Source organism: Aquarana catesbeiana, linkage group LG12, assembly GCF_042186555.1.
Source record: "Aquarana catesbeiana isolate 2022-GZ linkage group LG12, ASM4218655v1, whole genome shotgun sequence".
NCBI lineage: Eukaryota > Metazoa > Chordata > Amphibia > Anura > Ranidae > Aquarana > Aquarana catesbeiana.
Genome location: NC_133335.1, coordinates 16223249 through 16243727, shown reverse-complemented (window position 1 = coordinate 16243727; position 20479 = coordinate 16223249). Strand labels below are relative to the sequence as shown.

General features: G+C 43.2%; 1 protein-coding gene across 1 annotated transcript in view; it reads right to left on the bottom strand.

The window, feature by feature from the left end:
* KCNG1 (potassium voltage-gated channel modifier subfamily G member 1) overlaps positions 1-17409 on the bottom strand; it is a 53818-nt gene extending 36409 nt beyond the window's left edge. The window contains exon 1 of the mRNA XM_073607255.1: positions 17181-17409. The gene's annotated coding sequence lies outside the window, so the exon portion shown is untranslated. The remainder of the gene's footprint in view (positions 1-17180) is intronic.
* Between the last annotated feature and the right edge of the window lie 3070 nt (positions 17410-20479).

The window sequence follows — 20479 nt, the reverse complement described above, 5'->3', positions numbered from 1 at the left end:
AGGGATGGAGACCTGTGTACTGGATAGTCATAGTCTCATATTAAGTCCCAACATCTCATCTTTTTATAAAAAATTTTAAAAAAAAACCTCCTGTGACCTAGTAACAGAAGGATCCTTCCTTCAGAAGCCACTTGCATCCTAGCAACGGAAGATGCTACTAGGAGGCAATAGCCACCCAGGGCCAGATCTAGCCTATTCGATCTGGGGGTGCAGTAAAAAAAAAAAAAAAAAAAAGAAAAAGAAAAAGTATGGGGGGGAATACTGTCAACACAGTCTGTCACAGATGCAGGGAGCCAGTATTCACTTGTTCACTCGGCACACTTCTGTATCAAGAGTCACGACCTGGAAGTAATGTCTGCCTGGTAATGCAGGAGCAAATAAGGGAACACCTTCATGTATCAGGTTGTCATTAGATTAGGATGAATAAAAATAACCCGTGCTCCCTTATATCAAGTGTCCTTATCAGAGTCCCCTTTTACGTTGGGGTCCTCATCCGAGTCCCCCCTTTACATAATGGTCCCCATCAGAGTGCAGCCGTACATCATTTGTCTCCAACAGAGTGCCCCTTACATCAATTCGCCTTCCTCAGAGTGTCACCTTACATCAATTGTCCCTACCAGAATGGCTCGCGAATCAGTGAATGCACTCTGAGCAGGGCTGGGACGAAGGATGGGAGGGAGGGGCAACTGCCCTGGTTGCAATGGTTTGCTGTAGGGGGTGCCTTCCTTCTGTTACAAGGCTGCCAGGAGTAGTGACGGCGGCAGCGGTTTTGAAAAAAAGGAGCGACTGCTGGGCGTAGGGTCCCCTAAACTTGCACATTGTGAAAGGTGGTGGTGGGGGGGGGGGGGGGGCGCAGTTTGGCATCTTTGCCCTAGGCGCTATGTCGCCTTGTCCCGGCACCGACTCTGAATTCTGCGTAGAGGTGGGCCACCCGCAACTAAAATCTGGGGAGCACAGCCCAATCCAGCACCCCACTAGATCCAGGCTTGTGGTTACCCATTTCCTAGCAACAGAGGCAGATAAACATTTCTCAAACGCTGCATGCATACAAAGCTCACAGCAGGATCCTGCATACTAGTTGCAGGATTTTTAGACAGGCCAAGTGCCTGTACCCTTTTTTTTCAGAAATGAGAGTGGGGTTATGCAGGGGCGGACTGACCACTCGGGCACTGCCCGAGGGCCCCATGCCACTAAGGGGCCCCATCAGGGTTGCCAGCCTCAATAAAACCAGGAACAGTATGTAAAAATCTGTGTTTTTTTTTTTAAAATCCCATGATTATAGCTGCCCTGCCTCTCCAGTACCTTTTCAGTGTGTGTATGTGTATTCTGTGTGTGTATACTGTGTGTATATTGTGTGTCTGTGTGTGTATACTGTATGTGTGTGTGTATACTGTGTGGCCCCATAATCTATTGCCTGGGGGCCCCATAATCTCCTACTGCCCGGGGGCCCCATAATCTTCTCCTATTGCCCGGGACCCCATAATCTCCTATTGCCCGGGGGCCCCATGAGTTGTCAGTCTGCCCCTGGGCTTATGTTATATGGATTTTGCTTTAAGGTGAACCTGGGTGGTGAATTGATCTAAGAAACTGCCACTTATAGAGAACAGTAGACCCCCTCCAAGTTCCTGAAGGTCACCTTCAAAACACCAGGATCTCAGAAAACCAGTCATGGTGCATTTATATACAACCTGCTCCTGTGGTAGCAGGCCCCTCCTGCGCTTTCCTATTGGCACATCAGGGTCATGACAGCCTAACTAACTAGTAGGAATAAACAGAAGGTTGGTAAGGGTGGAGCTGCAGCCATTAAAAGTAGTATTAAAAGCAAAACTAAAAATGTAATATTCAAAACAGTAAGCCCTGTTTCACACTTGTGCGGTGCGAATTGAAGCTCAGGTTTCACTGGGGAGATAACAATCTCCTGTTCAACGGATTCATTGCGTTTTTGCTCAGGATTAGAGAGCAGGGAGAGGGGGAGGGAGGGGGGGGGGAGGGGGAGGTGTAGTGAGGAGAAAGAGAAAATCCTTGTTCAGAACGCAATGCATCTGCGAATCAGATGCGTTCCCATAGGAGATAATAGGCTTGTAGTTCGCACCGCAATGCCCAAAAAACGCACACGTTTTTTGTGCAATGCGCAGTGCGAATGCAACGCACATATGTGAACCAGATGCATTCATATGAATGTATTTTAAAATGTCCTGCGAATTAGATGCGGTGTAAGCCGCATCTAATTCGCATAGGTGTGAACCCGGGCTTAAAGTAAATAAATCACTGAACAGCAAACACCTACTTTCCCTCAGCGCTCATAAAGAGAGGGGGAGAGCTGTCAGTGTGTATGTGTGTCTGCTTCTGGGATCTCCACTTCTGTGTAATGGATGGGAGGATGGCGTGAGGGTGTGGGGAGCACCGAACACTGTATTATCGCTGATGAGCTTGGGATCCGGTAGCAATCTATTGGAGTTTGGCATTCCAGGATAGAACACAGTGTGAACCCATACAGACCTAATAACTGGTGAAATTACGTTAGAAGCTAAAGAGGTAGTCCGTACCATGATCCGATGACCAGAGGAGGAAGTCCGCTTGTTTGTGGAGTTTAAGGCTGATTTTTTTTTTTCCTGATTTCTGGTGAGCGTAAAATCTTAAAGGGAGCATGGCGTCCCACGTGGTGTGGTGAAGTGATGAAGATTCTGAGGAATTATTAACCACTTGCCGACCGCTTCACGCAGGTATACTGCGGCAGAAGGGCACGTACAGGCAGAATCACATACCTATACGTTGCCCTTTAAGAAGTGGGTGCGCGCCCCCGCCACAAGCTCCGTGAGTGTGATCGCGGATCCCGCGGACTCGATGTCCGCCGCGGGGATACCCGCGATCGTCTCATGGAGAGGAAGAATGAGGAAATGCTGATGTAAACAAGCATTTCCCCAGTACTGCCTAATGACACTGACACTGATCACAGCTCCCTGTGATTGGGAGCGGTGATCAGTGTCCCACAGTTAGAATCACTCCCTAGGACACACTTAACCCCTACAGCGCCACCTAGTGGTTAACCCCTTCACTGCCAGTCACATTTACACAGTAATCAATGCATTTTTAATTGGACTGATCGCTGTACAAATGTGAATGGTCCCAAAATCGCACCAAAAGTGTCCGATCTGTCCGCCATAATGTCGCAGTCACGATAAAAAAAAAAAAAAAAAAAAAAAAAAAAAAAATCGCTGATGGCCACCATTACTAGTAAAAAAAATAAATAAATAAATAAAAATGCCATAAAAATATCCCCTATTTTGTAGATGCTATAACTTTTGCGCAAACCAATCAATAAACGCTTATTGCGATTTTTTTTTTTTTTTTTTACCAAAAATACGTCAAAAGAATACATATTGGCCTAAACTGAGGAAAAAAAAAATTTTTATATATTTTTTGGGGATATTTATTATAGCAAAGAGTAAAAAATAATGCGTTTTTTCAAAATTGTCGCTTTTTTTGTTTATAGCGCAAAAAATAAAAACTGCAGAGGTGATCAAATAACACCAAAAGAAAGCTCTATTTGTGGGAAAAAAAAGGACATTTTTGTTTGGGAGCCACATTGCACGACCGCCCAATTGTCAGTTAAAGCGACGCAGTGCCGAATTCCAAAAAGTGCTCTGGTCTTCGGCAAGCCAAATGGTCCGGGGTTTAAGTGGTTAATTAAAATTTTCAACACTCCCCCCACGCACTGTTTGGTTATTTTGTTACACCTGATTACTCTACAGACACTTTTCTACTCGTTTACAATGAGGACATTGTGCTGGTTTTATATATTATTATGTGTTTAAAATGAATATCTTTCTGGGATCGTTACAAGAGTTTAGCGCCGCTAATGCTTATATATCCTTAGGGTGTATAGACATATTTATTACTTAAAAATGTAATGTATTGCAGCTTACCAATTCTTAGATTTTATGGCTGCATATGTTTTCTGTTTAGGTCCCCCCCCCCTTTATTTTTACCTATTGAAGGTACCTACTGTTCACTGTAATTGGCTCATTCTTGGGTCAACTCTCAACACAGGTTTGAAATAAAAGGTGACCATACACAGAGTTGCTCTATTTATGAGGACTGCATGTGGCAATCAGTCTGTGGACTTACCAGTGGAGGTGTGGAGTGCCTCTGACCATTGAAAGTTATCACATGTATAGTGTTGGACAATCTATGTTGAAGTGTTCACCTACTATTGCCTTATTCTATGTAGAAAAGAAAAGACGGTATCCTTACACGTGCTCCACCAACAAAAGTTAGCCAGGTTCCAGGCAGGTCATAAAGCATCCAGTGGGCATGTGAAAGCTATAAGCTTGAGTATGGAGATGTTTACACTTCATTCATAGTGAAACATCTACTCATCACTGGGTCAAAATAAAGTGTCAGTTTTGATCATTTTTTATTCTTGGTCGCACCACTATTGTGGACAGTTTAAATTTGTCCCCAAAGTCATTGTTTTCTTTAGAAAAATATAGTAGGTTGTGGGGCATACTGATGTGAAATACATCCTGTCCACCATTGAGTTTTGGGCGTCTCTGGCCACCTTTGTGTATTTGCGGCTCCTCCTATTACTTTCTTTATAAAATGAACAAAAATCCAGCACAACAGGTGTACCGACCCGGGGGCGCAGCACAGGGATGGTGGGAACCCTTCATATAGGGCACAGCAGGTGTCCAGACCTGGGAACTCAGCACAAGGAAGGTGGGAACCCTTCACAATGGGCACAGCAGGTGTACAGACCGAGGAACTCAGCACAGGAATGGTGGGAACCCTTCACAATGGGCACAGCAGGTGTACAGAACCGTGAACTCAGCTCAGGGATGGTGTGAACCTTTCTGATGTTTGTGAAGTACAATCTTGGTAACATGTTGGCAGAGAGACCGTCTGGGTGGGTTGGTATTTTCCAGTCCTGGTTTAGGCCACTCCTGCGAGACTGGGAAAATGGTGGGCCAGTGAAAAGCCTGGGGGTTAAGCGTGATAAGCTCCCGGCTTATGTTGCCCCGTGTTTGAAAATGCTTCGGCAGTGGCAAGTAACAGCAGGAGTAGTTAGATCTCTTCCAAGGAAACTTCTTGAGAAGCGGATCATAAGCTCTGCTTTTTGCAAGCCACAGGCCTTGAGGAATTGCCCAAGCCTGGTTTTGGGGGTGGGTTTGCGATTGAAGTTTAGGGATCAGGCTTGGCTTGCCTTTCATGGAAAACTATACGTGAAGGGCAACTTGAAGTTTCTTTCCATGAGTGATCGGGGCTGCCCGAGAGTGGAGTGTAGAGGAGTGGTGGAGTCCATGGATCACTTTCTACTTCAGTGCCCTTTTAATATAGAGGTGTACAAGAGGGTTGGGAGGGCTCTGTATATACCCTTCCTCCCCCATATGAGTTATGCAGAGTGGGTGTATGGGGCATTCCAGACTCGTCGGGATTATGATTCGGAAACACTTATTTTAGTTAGTCTAGTAGTCCGTTATTTCACGTGGAGTGCACAGTGTCAGGTATCCTTACGGAGTAAAATCCTCCCTGTCGAAGTGGTGATGCAGGACGTTCTGGGTCAGGTTGGGAAGATTCAGGGTCTTGTGAAATGCAGGTGGCAGCAGGAGGCCTGGATAAGGGCGTGGAGGAATATCAGGACTCTGTGGCTGCTGCCTGTTGATCTCGGGGTGTGCGGCTTTTCTTTGTATTCCTGATTCACTCCCCTAGATTTTCAAGATCAAATATATTTTTGATAAAAGGCTACATGCATGGTGACGGTGATGCTCCTTAGTCTGGCTCTCCCGTAGGGATTGTGTTGTGCGCAATTTGGTTTGCACCATTTATTATGTTCTTGTTTTGTATAGTCATATTCAATTATTTTGTAAATATATTTTATTTATTTATTATGGTTTTATTGTATATAAAGTTGTTGTTCGTAAGACAAAATTAACAAAATTAACCCTTCATATAGGGCACAGCAGGTGTCCAGACCCGGGAACTCAGCATAGGGATGGTGGAAACCCCTCATAATGGGCACAGCAGGTGTGCAGACCCGGGAACTCAGCACAGGGATGGTGGGAACCCCTCATAATGGGCACAGCAGGTGTGCAGATACGGGAACTTGAACATGGCTCTCACGAATAGAGACTGCGATATAGAAGACACAGTCAGTTCAGCTCTCTAGCATGTACCAGTCACTAAAATATCACATTTAGGTGAACTGACTTATTCAAAGACCTTTTAGTTTTAGGGTTTTGCTTCTTTCATTTATTTGTGAAGAGGTATGATGGAATCTTTAGTGCAGTGTTTGAAGTCTGTTCTTGATGTAAGATGGAACAATGTAATTTATGAGGTTGTGATGCATACACAGTGTTTTTCAACTGAATTTGTTTATACGTCTGTCAAATTAATTTCCCTAAATGGAAATCAATAGGAAAAGCGTCTTAAATGTATCACACATGCGTCACAGACAAATCCATTTTTGGCTGAAAATGTCTCATTGCAGGTATTAGTGCATGTGGCTTTTACTTGATTCTGGCTCTGATGCCTGTGTACACTTACAGCCTCCACAGCCTTGCAGCTGACTGGAAATGTGCAAAATCTGGTGTGTGGAGAGCTCCATGCACACTAAAGTGGGGTACACACTATAAGAAAATCGGGTGAACAATCGTCCGATTTTCCTCCTCGTTTCACAGCAGGTAGGAACCAACGAAAGAAATAATGTACGCAAATTCTCGTACGACAAAGGCTATTTTTTGTTGTTTATGATTTCTGATCATGTGCAGCCTTTCATTTCTGATTTTTCTTGTACGAAAAGGGTACACATTAAATGAAAATTGATCATTCCGTTCTCGTAGGTGCAAAATTTTGGAGTTTGTCCCTTCTGAAATTTTTGTTCGGAAGGTCGGAATCGGCTTTCTAAACCTGTGTACCATCAGAAAAATGTTACAATCGTTCCTCGGATTAAAATGTTCGCCCGAATTTCTTATAGTGTGTGCGAGTTTTTAGTGGGAAACCAGTACACTTGCCCCCTTCCCAGCTACCATTAGTCTCCAACCAATCAGCACTGGCAAAACAGCTCTGGGGCTGCACCACTCAGCAACCATGATTGTTTTTTTTCCCCCCCAAAAGTCCCAGCAGTTCCCAGTGTGGGCTAGTCCAGCCTCTGGGACACTCATCGAGTGCTGGGTCACACTTGTGCGATACGGGAACCCTCGGAACCCACTACGGGCTCCAGCATTGCACCCGACTCGCAAGGCAGTTCACACTGCCATATGCGAACTGCTGGGAATGTCAATACAATGTTAATGACATCCCCATTTCAGCTCGCATATGGCACTGAAAACTGACAGTTTGGACATGAATCGGATCGCATGAGTGTGAATACCCATGCGATCCGATTCTGGTGCAGGCGAAAAGGGTCCTGTGCGAGTTGGGTACAAATGCGATGCAAATTCAGCCATACTATCTGTATGGCTGAAATTGCATCGCACAGATTTTGCATGCGATTTGCGGTGCGAATCAGATGCGATCTCGCACCACGCACTACTGTGAACCAGCACTGAACGGTAATGGGTTTTGAAGGTTATATACTATTAAATCTGTGTGCTGTGTGGCCGTCCTCGTTAAAAAACAAAACACACAACAGCCAATGACAAGAGCTTTCAAATTGGACACCTATTCCTCTGCTCCCAAAAGGAGCTTACACAACCTAATGCAATTATATAGCTCTGACACATACCGCAGAGCTGTACAGGGAATACTAAGCCAGTCACATCAGTCTCTGTACCAGAGGAGCTTACACTCTAATATCACCCCACTGTCACACTATTAGGATTTTACATTTATATACAGTTGAGCTCAAAAGTTTGCATACCCTGGCAGAAATTATGACATTTTGGCATTAATATTGAAAATATGACTGATGTAAAAAAAAACTCTTATTTAAGGATAGTGTTCCCATAAAGCCATTTATCATCACACCGTTTTTTTGGCTCCTTTTCAAATCATAATAACAGAAATCACCCAAATGGCCCTGATAAAAAGTTAACATACCCTGGAATGTTTGCCCTTGGTACAGACACAGAAGGTGGCACACACAGGGTAAAATGGCAATTAAAAAGGTTAATTTCCCACAGTTGTAAATCACAATTAGTGTCCGTGTATAAATAGTCAATGAGCTTGTTAGCTCTCACATGGATGCCCTAAGCAGGCTAGACACTGAGCCATGAGAAGGTAGAAAAGAACAGTCAAAAGACCTGCATAACAAGGTAATGAAACTTTATAATGATGGAAAAGGATATAAAAAGATATCCAAAGCCTTGAATATGCCAGTCAGTACTGTTCAATCATTTACTAAGAAGTGGAAAATTTGGGGATCTCTTGATACCAAACCAAGGTCAGGTATACCAAAAAAAGATTACAGCCACAACTGGCTGAAGAATTGCCCAGGATACAAAGAAAAACCCCACAGGTAACCTCAGGAGAAATACGGGCTGCTCTCCAAATAGACAGTGTGGTTGTTTTTAAGGAGAACAATTCAACGATACTTGAACAAAAAAGAGCTGTATGGTGAGCTGCCAGAAGGAAGCCTTTACGGCGCCAAAGCCACAAAAAAAGCCCAATGAGGCATGTCAAGGTGTTGTTGGGCATATTGTAACCAGGCTTTTTTGTGGAACTTGTGCAGTAAAAGCTTCTTTCTGGCAACTTGACCACGCAGCTCTTTTTTGTTCAAGTATCATCATCTTGTGTTCCTTAAAAACAACCACACCATCTTTTTCCAGAGCAGCCTGTATTTCTCCTGAGGTTACCTGTGGATTTTTCTTTGCACCCCGAACAATTCCTGTGGCAGTTGTGGCTGAAATCTTTCTTGATCTACCTGACCTTGGCTTGGTATCAAGAGATCCACACATTTTCCACTTCTTATTAAATGATCAAACAGTACTGACTGGCATATTCAAGGCTTTAGATAACTTTTTATATCCTTTTCCATCTTTGTAAAGTTTCCTTACCTTGTTACACAGGTCTTTTGACAGTTTTTTTACTGCTCCCAATGGCTTAGTATCTAGCCTGCTTAGTGCATCCATGTGAGAGCTAACAAACTCATTAACTATTTATACACAGACACTAATTATGATTTAAAAAGCCACAAAATGTGGGAAAATAACCTTTAATTGCCATTTTAACCTATGTGTGCAACCTTCTGTGTCTGTACCATGGCCAAACATTCCCAGGGTATGTAAACTTTTTATTAGGGTGATTTCTGTTACCATTATGATTTAAAAAGGAGCCAAAAAACTATGTGATAATAAATGGATTCATGTGATCACTATCCTTGAATAAAAAAAAAGACAGTTTTTTGGCATGATCAGTCATATTTTCAATATAAATGACCAAATTTCTTCCAGGGTATGCAAACTTTTGAGCACAACTGTAGCTCTGACATTTACTGCAGTGCTGTACAGAGAACACTGAGCCAGTCACATCTTTGCACCAAAAGAGCTTACACTCTAATATCCCCCCCCTTAGTCACACTATTAGGATTTTTCATTAATATAGCTTTGACATATACTGCAGTTCTGTACAGAGAACACTGAGCCGGTCAAATCAGTCTCTGCACTAGAGGAGCTTCTCCACCAGGTGGTTCTGTTCTGCAGGGTGCTGTTGGCTCACTCCGTTGTGATCTCAGCTGAGAGAAGCAGCAAAGCCTGGGGCCCTCTCATGCAGGCTTTTCCCAGGCAAGCATGGACCATATTGGGGAAGACGTAGGTGGAGGCTCTCCAGAGGCACTGAGGCCTACTCCATGTGCTCAAGCTGCAATGGATCCTGGGCCTGTCCCTATGCAAGAGGAGTCCTTACCAGTCCTCCAGGATAAAGTGGTGAACAGACTTTGCCGCATTGCTAAAGAGGAACAGAAACTTTCTGTCATGACAGAAGATCTCAGGAAAAAGAAATCTCTGCAAAGTAAGTCTGGAAACAGTAAGAGGGAAGTATCCAAGCTGAAGTCTCTGGAGGAGGCATTAAAAAAGCAGAAGTTGGTTGCTTCTCTGAAGGAAAGCACCGGTGTGTTAAGAGAAAAGTGTGAGAATGAGGAGAGATTCCAACAGATGAAGGATAGTGCCTGTGCCAGTATCAGCCAGAGGGTGGATGCCGCAGTAATGGTGACAGTATGGATGGGGGGCTAAGGAAGTGGCTTCACATGGTGGCCCCAGTACTGCCCCTGTCTCAGGATCTGTCAGTATCTGCTCACCTCTCTCTCCAGCAGCCTGGGTCATCTCAGGAGGTTGAGGAAAATGGCGGATTGCTGCAGACCATTGTAGAAATGGAATCTCCCTTGAATGGCACCAACCCATCAGATGAAGATCATGGGAATGCAGGCATGTATCCAGACAGAGAAGTTTCTGCTGGCTGTGAGGAGTCCCACATGGACATTAACAGTGCAGAGCAGGAATGTTGCATGACAAACCCAGATTTCAGAGGTTCCTATGCAGCCAGTTAATGTGTCATCTGTCCCAGTTATGAACTATGCTAAGGCTGTGTCAGGACAAAGTCATGCTGCTGCTGATGGAAGGGAGCCAGTTGTGCGATTTTCACCTAACGCACCTTCCATTAAACGCAGGAATGTGGTACAGCTCAAGTGGGAGGGAGAAGATATTCCACCTATCAGGAAGGTAGTTGTGGATAAGATCCTAGCCACGGGATTTAAGGCAGAGGATATTTATGCGCTTATCAGTCCGGCTGGTTCATATGAATATGATTTATCTTTTGTGCGTCCAGGATCGCTAGATCTGTGTTGGGAGTGGTTTGAGCATGTATATAGGGGCCAGCCGGACTGGAAGGGGCTTGTCCCCAAAGTTGTCTCACGTCAGCGCTTGATTAAGAATGTGACTATCCTGACAAGGAATGAGTCTATACCCCCCCCCCCGAGGATTTATGGGTCTGGTTGAATAGGTTTGGCGAAACGTTGTGTCCCCTAAAAAAGATTGAGGATGATAGAGGAATCTGGATGAGTGGGTGGTCAGTGTCAATGAGGTTGAGTGTGTGTGTGTGTGGGAATGTGGTCCAGCATTTGCCCTCCTCTGCCTTTATTGGTAGAGATAGAATTACTGTCTTCTACCCTGGTCAACCTAAGCTGTGCCATAAATGTGGAGTCAAGGGATATTTCTCCTCTAAATGTCCAGAACAGAAGTGCTCTTTGTGTCAGGAACTGGGGCATCTGGCGAGGGACTGTAACATCATTAAATGTAACCTATGTGATAAGGTTGGTCACCCTTATAGCTGGTGCCCTGAGGCTTTGCACAATAAGTCAGAGTTAGTGGAGGAATTTTTCTGTCTGGATGAAGAAGAGTCTGGGTTGGCAGAGGTTGTACCAGGGGATCCTAGTGTCTCTGTCCTATCAGAATCTGTGTCTGTGGTTCCCCAGTCAGTGTCAGAAAGTGTGGTTGTCAAGTCTGTGTCGGCACCTATTGTTTCTCCTAGTGTAGTGAAGGAAGCGGAGGGTGCTGGACCAGAGTGTATGGTGGTGCCAACCCCTCCTCGGCGTAGCAGAAGTGCGGATGGATTGGATGATGGTGGAGGGGGAGGTGGGAATGACATGAAGGTGGCTGGTGCAGAATGTAAGGTGAATGATGTGGAAGTCGGGGTGAATGATGTGGGGGGGGTTTGGAATCGCATCCTGATGGTGATTAGATCTCAAAAATGTTTCTTAGCCTGGATTGTGTTTAAGTTGAGGTTCGGGGTTTGTAGTTGTCATTAAAATATGTTTCTATCTATGTTATCTTGTCAGGAAACAGTTTTCTTTATTTGCTGATGTAAGCTCGCTTGTTTTTGTTTAGTGTTTATTTTTGTGTAAACATGTTTTTATTCATGAACTGTATATTTGTATGATTTTTTTAATTAAAAAAAAATGTACACTCTATTGTGCCTCAACAGTCACACATTATTATTATTATACACTTCAGGCACACCATCATACATTTGTATAGCTCTGATATATTCTGTAGGGCAGAGAACACTGAGCCATTCACACTATTCTTTGCACCAGATGAGCTTGCACTCTAATGTCCCCACCCTAGTCACACGCATGTATACATTCATATTGCTCTACACATTCACAGTCACACATTGGGGCCAAGGTGGGAAGAAGGTGATCAACCCACCACTATGTTTTTCATACACATGGCACATAAGTTTAGGGAACACCTGGCCATTTTTTGGAGAATTGCGGTGGGAAATGAAACCAGGACCCCAGTGCTGACACACACCACATGGCTAAATGTGAAGCCAGCAGATTTGTGTAAAGCTTTTACCCAGCTCCTGGGATTTGTCCATCTCTGGCTTCAGTGCTAAAACTACACACAGGTCCTTTTTGTGGTCAAACCCTTTGTGATTTCTAAATCCTCAGAGCTTAGGGGAGCAGAGATCTCTACATTGTAAGCAGATGAAGTCAATCTGACAACATACTCTGATGAGGACTTTGACTGCAGGGGGGGGGGGCGCAGAGAGGAATTCTGTGACATTGCAGTTCCACCTCCCCCCATCCTTATTACACCCGCACCTGGCTGCTCTACAGGAAAATTCTTCACACTTATGCAAAGCAAGTCATGGTCTCTCTGCATGGTTCACATCATCTCGTCAAATGAGGTGGAAATAGTTGGTTTTCCCTAGTGGTAGAACAAAGACGATAACCCACATACAGGTGTCATAAAACAAAGTGCAGCAACCAGATTCCACTTCAGTGGATCACACCAGTAAAATGTTGATTTCTCTGGGACAATGCACACTGCTTGTTACTGATATTTTGTTAAGTGGTTTAGAAAAACACATTTTCTTTTTTTAAGCTCCATGGTACAGTAGACATACTCAAAACTATTTATTTGTCATTACAGATACTTATATAGCGCCATCAATTTATGCAGTGGTTTACAGTGTACATTCACCTCAGCCCCTGCCCTTATGGAGCTTACAATCTATGGTCCCTAACTCACATGCAGCCCAGGTTAGCATTGGGGGTGGATTTCAGACCAGCAATGCAGAAAGGGAAAAAACTAGGTGGTGGGACTTTAAATGAAGCAAATCACCAAGTTATATGAGCCAATTAGTATACACATTGTTTATTGATTGCAGAGTTGGTATATACCTATAAAAGTAATACATAGTAAATTGATGCAACAATGCATTAATAGGTTTCAATGAGTGGATCTAAGCAATACATAGTAATACTTGGTAAATTCATTATCGAAAATATGATAATAATACACTGATAAATATCGATTAGCAAGATCAAAACATTACATATCAATACATAATCAATTCAGTAATATACATTGTCTTAACTTAGCTATATAGACTCCAATAGTAGCAAAAGCAATGTAAGAGTATAAAAAGCAAAGGTATGGGATGATGTTCTCTATAATGCCTTTTACCTGTGATACCATCTACACTCGTACCCTTCTACTACAAATAGATACCCCTCAATTCTGCATCTGCTCCTGATGAGTGGTATTATAACCACGAAACGCGTAGAGCTTCCCTATGACGTGTTGTCACAGTATTTATGCCCAATATTTGTATTATACCATATTCTATTTTAATGAACCAATCTACCATTGCTTTTTATACTTTTACATTGCTTTTGCTACTATTGGAGTCTATATACCTAAGTTAAGACAATGTATATTACTGAATTGATTATGTAATGTTTTGATCTTGCTAATCTATATTTATCAGTGTATTATATTATCATATTTTCAATAATGAATTTACCATGTATTACTATGTATTGCTTAGATCCACTCATTGAAACCTATTAATGCATTGTTACATCAATTTACTATGTATTACTTTATAGGTATATACCAACTCTGCAATCAATAAACAATGTGTATACTGATTGGCTCATATAACTTAGTGATTTGCTTCATTTAAAGTCCCACCACCTAGTTTTTTTTCCTTTTCTCAATGTATCGGGGATGGAGGTGTATGTTTAGTTTACTGCCTCATCTAAAGTCCCACTTCAGCCTTAGGGTTAGTTTGTTTTCATAGACATCTGTGCGGGTTCATCCACAGATGTCTATTCAAATGGCCCCCCAAAGTCGCCAAAAGTAGTGCAAGAACTACTTTTGGGAATCAGTGCGGCGCCGAAAAGTCGGCATCACACCGATTCCGATAGTGCCATTGCCGGCAATAGCCGCCGATTTGACATGTCAAAACAACCCGATGTGAACATGGATTAACACACACACACACACACACACTAGGGCCAGTTTAGACAGGAGCCAACTAACCTACCAGCGTGTCCTTATAGTGTGGGAGAAAACTGGAGTACCCTATGGAAACCCACGCAGGCACAGAGAGAACATGCAAACTCCAGGCAGGTAGTGCCATGGTTGAGATTTGAACCGATGACCCCAGTGCTGCCAGGTGGAAGTGCTAAACTAACACTATTTAATACCAGACACGTAAAAAAGTGAGTGCACAGAAAACATGGTCCTCCTCCTGGCCTTGATCCCCCGGGGCTGCAAGGCTCTGGACAAGGGACTGGGGTACGTGTTGTCCACCCAACCAAAACCAAGCGAACCCCTTGTTTACCAAGTTCAACCTCTCACAAACTCCAGCAGTATGTGCAGCATTAGTATAATCAGAGGGAATACTTCACTTCCTAATCATGCAAAGGGAGTCAGATTGACCAACATATTACTATAGTTTGCTTCAAGTAACAACAACTGTGAAGAGTTAACAAAAAGGAATCCATTTAAGATTCTGTAACTAAAAAAAAACAGGCAGACTGGATGAACCACGTAGTCTTTTTTCTGCCATCATTTTTCTATCTACGCTTCATCCTACAACTTTACTGCTCTTACTGTAAACAATACTTCCTATCCCAATGGTAAAATCATCCTTCCTCTACAGAGAGAAAGAGACTGGGAGATCGGTCCCCACCCGGTCACCCATAAAAAGGAAATTTTGAAGGACTATCTCAGTACTAACTTACACAGCGTATACTCAAGATTTGATAGAGGAAGAATTGAAAATCTTTAAATTCTAAAGAGTTAGATTCTGGGAGCTACTTCATACATGCCTTGGGGTTGATTTACTAAAAGGCATCCACTTTGCACTACAAGCGCAGTTGCTTTAGATCTGAGGGGAAGATCTGAAAAGAGGGGAAGCTCTGCTGATTTTTATCATCCAATCGTGTACAAGCAAAAATGCTGTTTTTTTTTTCCTCACATGTCCCCCTCAGATCTTCAGCGAAAGCACTTCCAAGTGAACTTGTAGTGCAAAGTGGATTTGCCTTCAGTAAAAAAAAAAAAACCTTGTGTCCTGTTGCCCTAATTTGTACCAGCTCTTTCTATTGACCTTGGCTAGATTTCAATGTCTTACAATCACATTTAGTGTGCACATTTTGTTCAGATAAAAGCAACACATTGGGGTTGATTTACTAAAACCAGAGAGAGTGCAAAATCTGGTGCAGCTCTGCATAAAAACCAATCAGCTTTCAGGTTTTTTTTTTTTTGCCAAAGCGTAATTAAACAAGCTGAAGTTAGAAGCTGATTGGCTACCGTGATTTTGCATGCTCCAGTTTTTGTAAGGCTGGGTTCACACATGCTGCGGCCGCATCTCACGGCAGGGATTCCGGTGCATCCTTGTTCACAGATTCAGGTGCGAATTTCTGCCTGAATTCGTACCTGGTTCTGAGCCAAAGACGCACAGGACCCTTTCCAAATGCAAACCGCGGCCACCCCAGAGATATGTGAATTGGCTCCATTTGAGAGCCGGTGACACACTCCTGTCATGCGCATTGGATGCGGGAAAATTCACATCAGTGTGAACCTAACCTAAATAAACCCCACTGTTTCTAACCTAAAAAGGTGTTTAGGCATGTGCACACCCCAATCACCCTGGGCAATGCAGATTTCCCCTGCTGAACACCCCTATCCCCCCTGGCAGCTGAGGCTACAGAGAAAAGGGACTGGGGAATCTCTGTCCTCAGTCCCTTTCTCTGCTATTTCACCAAAGCCCCTCAATAAGGCTCCTAACAAATTGTAAAAAAAAATAAAATAAAATAAAAACAAAAAACTACTGACACCGTCCACTGCTCTACTGTGCATGTGTGTTTCAGCTTTTGGTGCACACCCTAATGAACACCTATGGTCTGTGCCTTATTCACCAATTCCCATTTTTACAAGAATGCTGTAAAAAAAAAAAAAAAAAAAAAAGGGGAAGAAGGAAGGACGAACAAATTCTTTTAAACAAGCCATAATAAAATAAAATAAAAAAAAAAGTACAAAAAAACAAAACAAAAACACTTGACTGTGATTGGGAAGTCCACTATTCAATTCAGATCAATTCAGCTGCAAAGGCAGGCAGTAGATCTGAGCAATGCCTGGGAGCACAATGTGCTGGGGAGCCGCACAGCTTTCCAAGCTGCTGAATAACTTTGTGGCAAGCAGAGGATTTTCCCCGCATGAAAAGTGAGTAAACCTTTCACCACGTGCGAATGTCATCAGGAAAAAAAAAAAAAAAACAGCAGGAGAGATAAGACACAAAACTCCACACCGCTTATTGTTTGTATGGGAGAAAGTTTTTGCTACATTGTTTGTAAAGTGATCTTCTTATTTACATCATTCTGTGGGATAATAATACAGATTCTAAAATCCTAGACAGACCCCAGTGAGCTGTTGTGGGTGATCCAGCAGATCCAGGCAGGGATGGGGGTATCACGATGCCCCCCCCGTAGGCTCAGCTGTGTGATGGAGAATTAATCAGCGCTGACAATCACACAACACATGTTGCATTTTGCAGATCCTGCACACTTCTCTATCTAGCTGGAGGGAGAGGTAACTGGGAAAGCTTTTCTTTTATGATCATAACAATTCCTGTCTATCATCATTTCTCTTATGTGTTTTCAGTTAGCTGCCAATCATCTGTCACACATGTCCTAATAAACACAATCAACTAAATATCACACCTAGTATTCCAACACATATACACACACACTGCAATGTGGCTGCTGACATCATTCAATACACACACACAGCAACAATGTATATGATGTATAATAAAGTATACAGCAACAATGTATAGGATGTGTAATAAAGTACATGGTAACCAGCTACAGGACAATGCAACAATGTCTATAAATCAGAGATCTGTCCCAAGGAAAGTTCCTTGCATGAGAAGTGATAGAAAAGATTCACCTGCTCTGGAGGGTGAGCTGTCAAGGTGCAGTCCTATCTCCTCCGGTAATCCCCCTGCGTTGCCCCATGAGTGTGCCCTGTGTTCATGCCAGGCTCCAGAGAAAGGGCAGCCAGTGCCCGGGGTACCCAGGGAAGAGGAGCGCAGCTAGCAGAGCACACAGGCAGCTTGAGTGTGCTGAATGGAGAGGAGGAGGCTCCATCACTTGAGAGGGGCTGAGCCTGGCTGGGAACTGATGATTATTTCCCTGTGTGACAAGCACACACTGCTGCCTCCCACCATCCATGGACTGTCAGCTGGGATTTCCAAGAGGTGCTGCAGCAGCTTTAAATGGCTGTATGTTACATGCATAAAATGTATGTTCTTCTGGTGACTGTTTGGAATGTAAAAACCTTTGCACAACATTCAGCAGCCAGGTTGCAGGAAGATTTCCTAAGAGGTGCTGCAGCAGCTGGCACTGCTCCTCTGTTGTCATGGTGTAGCCCTTCCATTTATTCCAAGAAACATGATCATTGCTGTTCAGGGCTGAAGTGTCCCAAACTCGACCTTTAAATTACTGCTGTATTTTTTTTTTTATTTTTTTTTATGCATAAAATCTATCTGTATCTTATTTTAATGTATGTTTGGAATGTAAAATCTTTTCACAAAATTCAGCAGCCAGACTGCAGGAAGATTTCCTCAGGCTGGCCAGACTATACCATTTTCTCGTTCAACTTTTCCTTTAGATTTACCTAAACCGTATAAATAGGTGGTCAAACCTAATGCTGGCCAAACCCATTTTAAATAAAAACGAACATTCGGCCGTGAGCGCAAACGACGGTGCCATCATGTAATGACCGATAAATCCTGCAGTGGACATAAATAAATACATTTTTTGTTCGTTTTTTAACATATACCTAGTGCAGACAGTTCGGACGGGAAACACATTAATAACCTTTCCATTTATCGTTTCTTCGGCAGAAAATTTCCAAACTCGTCCTTCGTTTTTTTCGGCTCAAAAACGTCCAAACAATTATCGATTTTGTGCCTATTAACTGGCTGAAAAACAAACGAACGGCCTAAATGACCGAATTTCGGCCGATTTTTCGTATAGTGTATGGCCAGCATTAGCCCTTTCAATCTGTATGCAAACAGGCAAGCCCTTACACTACATAGTTGAAGGTACTGCTCCTATGTTGTCATGGTGCAGCCCTTCCATTTATTCCAAGAAAAATTACTGTTCAGGGCTGAAGTTTCCCAAACTCAACCTTTAACCACTTCAGCCCTGGAAGGATTCACCCACTTAATGACCAGGCCGTTTTTTGAGGCACCACGTCGCTTTAACTGACAATTGCGCGGTCATGCAACGCTGTACACAAACAAAATTTGTGTCCTTTTTTTTCACCACCCCACACAAATAGAGCTTTCTCTTGGTGGTATTTGATCACCTCTGCATAGGCTTGCCACCTCATCCCTTTAAAACCGAACACATATTAATTAAACAGGTTCTGTGGCTGATTAAGGTGGTAATTAAACTCACATGGTGCCTTATCTGCATTAATTTAGCCTCAGAACCCGTGTAATTCACATACAGGTATGTTTGGGTAAAGGGATGAGATGGCAATCCTACTTCTGCAGCTTTTATTTTTTGCGCTATAAACAAAAAAAGACAGACAATTTTGAAAAAAAAAAAACAAAAAAAACAATATTTTTTACTTTTTGCTATAATAGATATAAAAAAAAAAATAATAAAAAAAAAAAAATGTCATCAGTTTAGGCCAATATTCTTCTACATATTTTTGGTAAAAAAAAAAAATTGCAATAAACATATATTGATTGGTTTGCACAACAGGTATAGCATCTACAAAATAGGGGATATATTTATGGCATTTTTATTATAAACTTTTTTTTTTTACTAGAAATGATCAGTGATTTTTAGCGAGATTGCGACATTGCGGTGGACAGATCGGACACTTTTGAGACTGTTTTTGGGACCAGTGACATTATTAGCGATCAGAGCTAAAAATAGCCACTGATCACTGTATAAATGACACTGACAGGTAAGGGGTTAACACTGGGGGGGGGGGGGGAATCAAGAGTTAAATGTGTTCTCTGGGAGATGTTTCTAACTGTGGGGGGGGGACTGACTGGAGGAGGAGAGAGATCGCTGTTCCTAATCACTAGGAACAGACAGTGGGGGGGTTATTTACTAAAGGCAAATCCACTTTGCACTACAAGTGTAAAGTGCACTTGAAATTTGCACTGAAAGTGCACTTGGAAGTGCAGTCGCTGTAGATCCGAGGGGGACATGCAAGGAAAATAAAAAACAGCATTTTAGCTTGTACGTGATTGGATAATAAAATCAGCAGAGCTTCCCCTCATTTCAGATCTACCCCTCGGATTTACAGCAACTGCACTTCCAAGTGCACTATGCACTTGTAGTGCAAAGTGGATTTGCCTTTCGTAAACAACCCCAAATATCTCTCTACTCCCCTGTCAGAATGAGGACCTGTTTATTTACATTGACAGATCCCCATTTTGGCTCTCTGTGGAGCGATCGCGGGTGGCCGGCGGACATCGCGGCCGCCTCCTATAGCTGTTAAAGGGACTGACGTACAGCTACGGTGATTTGTGCAGCTGAGCCAAGGTTTGTGAAAAAAAAAAAAATGCTTAGGCTGCTTTCACACTGGGGCGGGCGGGCACCGGCGGTAAAGCGGCGCTATATTTAGCGCCGTCTTAGCGGCGCTATTCGGCCGCAGCGGGGAGGTTTTAAAAAAAAAAGCTTTAAAACTGCCTGCAAAGCGCCTCCGCAGCGGCACTATGCCGGCGGGTTTGCAGTGCTGCCCCATTGTTTTCAATGGGATGGTGCACTTTAGAAGCGGCGCATCTTTGCAGCGCTTAGCGCTGCAAAGATATGGCTTGCAGGACTTTTTTGACCGTCCTGCAAGCACACCGCTCCAGTGTGAAAGCCCTCAGGGCTTTCACATTGAAGTGAATTGAGCGGCTCTTTCAGGGCGCTTTGCAGGCGCTAATTTTAGCACTATAGCGCCTGCAAAGCACCTCAGTGTGAAAGTAGCCTTATGCTCTAAAAAGCTCAATAAAAACGTGCAAAAGAGCCCAAAAAAGTACAAGCTTCTTCAAGCTGAAATAAAAGCTCAAATGCCTGTAAAAGCAGATTTTTTTTTGTAGCTGCAGTGTGCATGAGCCCTAAAATCTTTTCACAACATTCAGCGGGAAGATTACCTAAGAGGTGCTGCAGCAGCTCTCATAGCTCCCTGGAGCCAGATGCCAAAACACACTGGGATTGATTTGCAAAATCTGG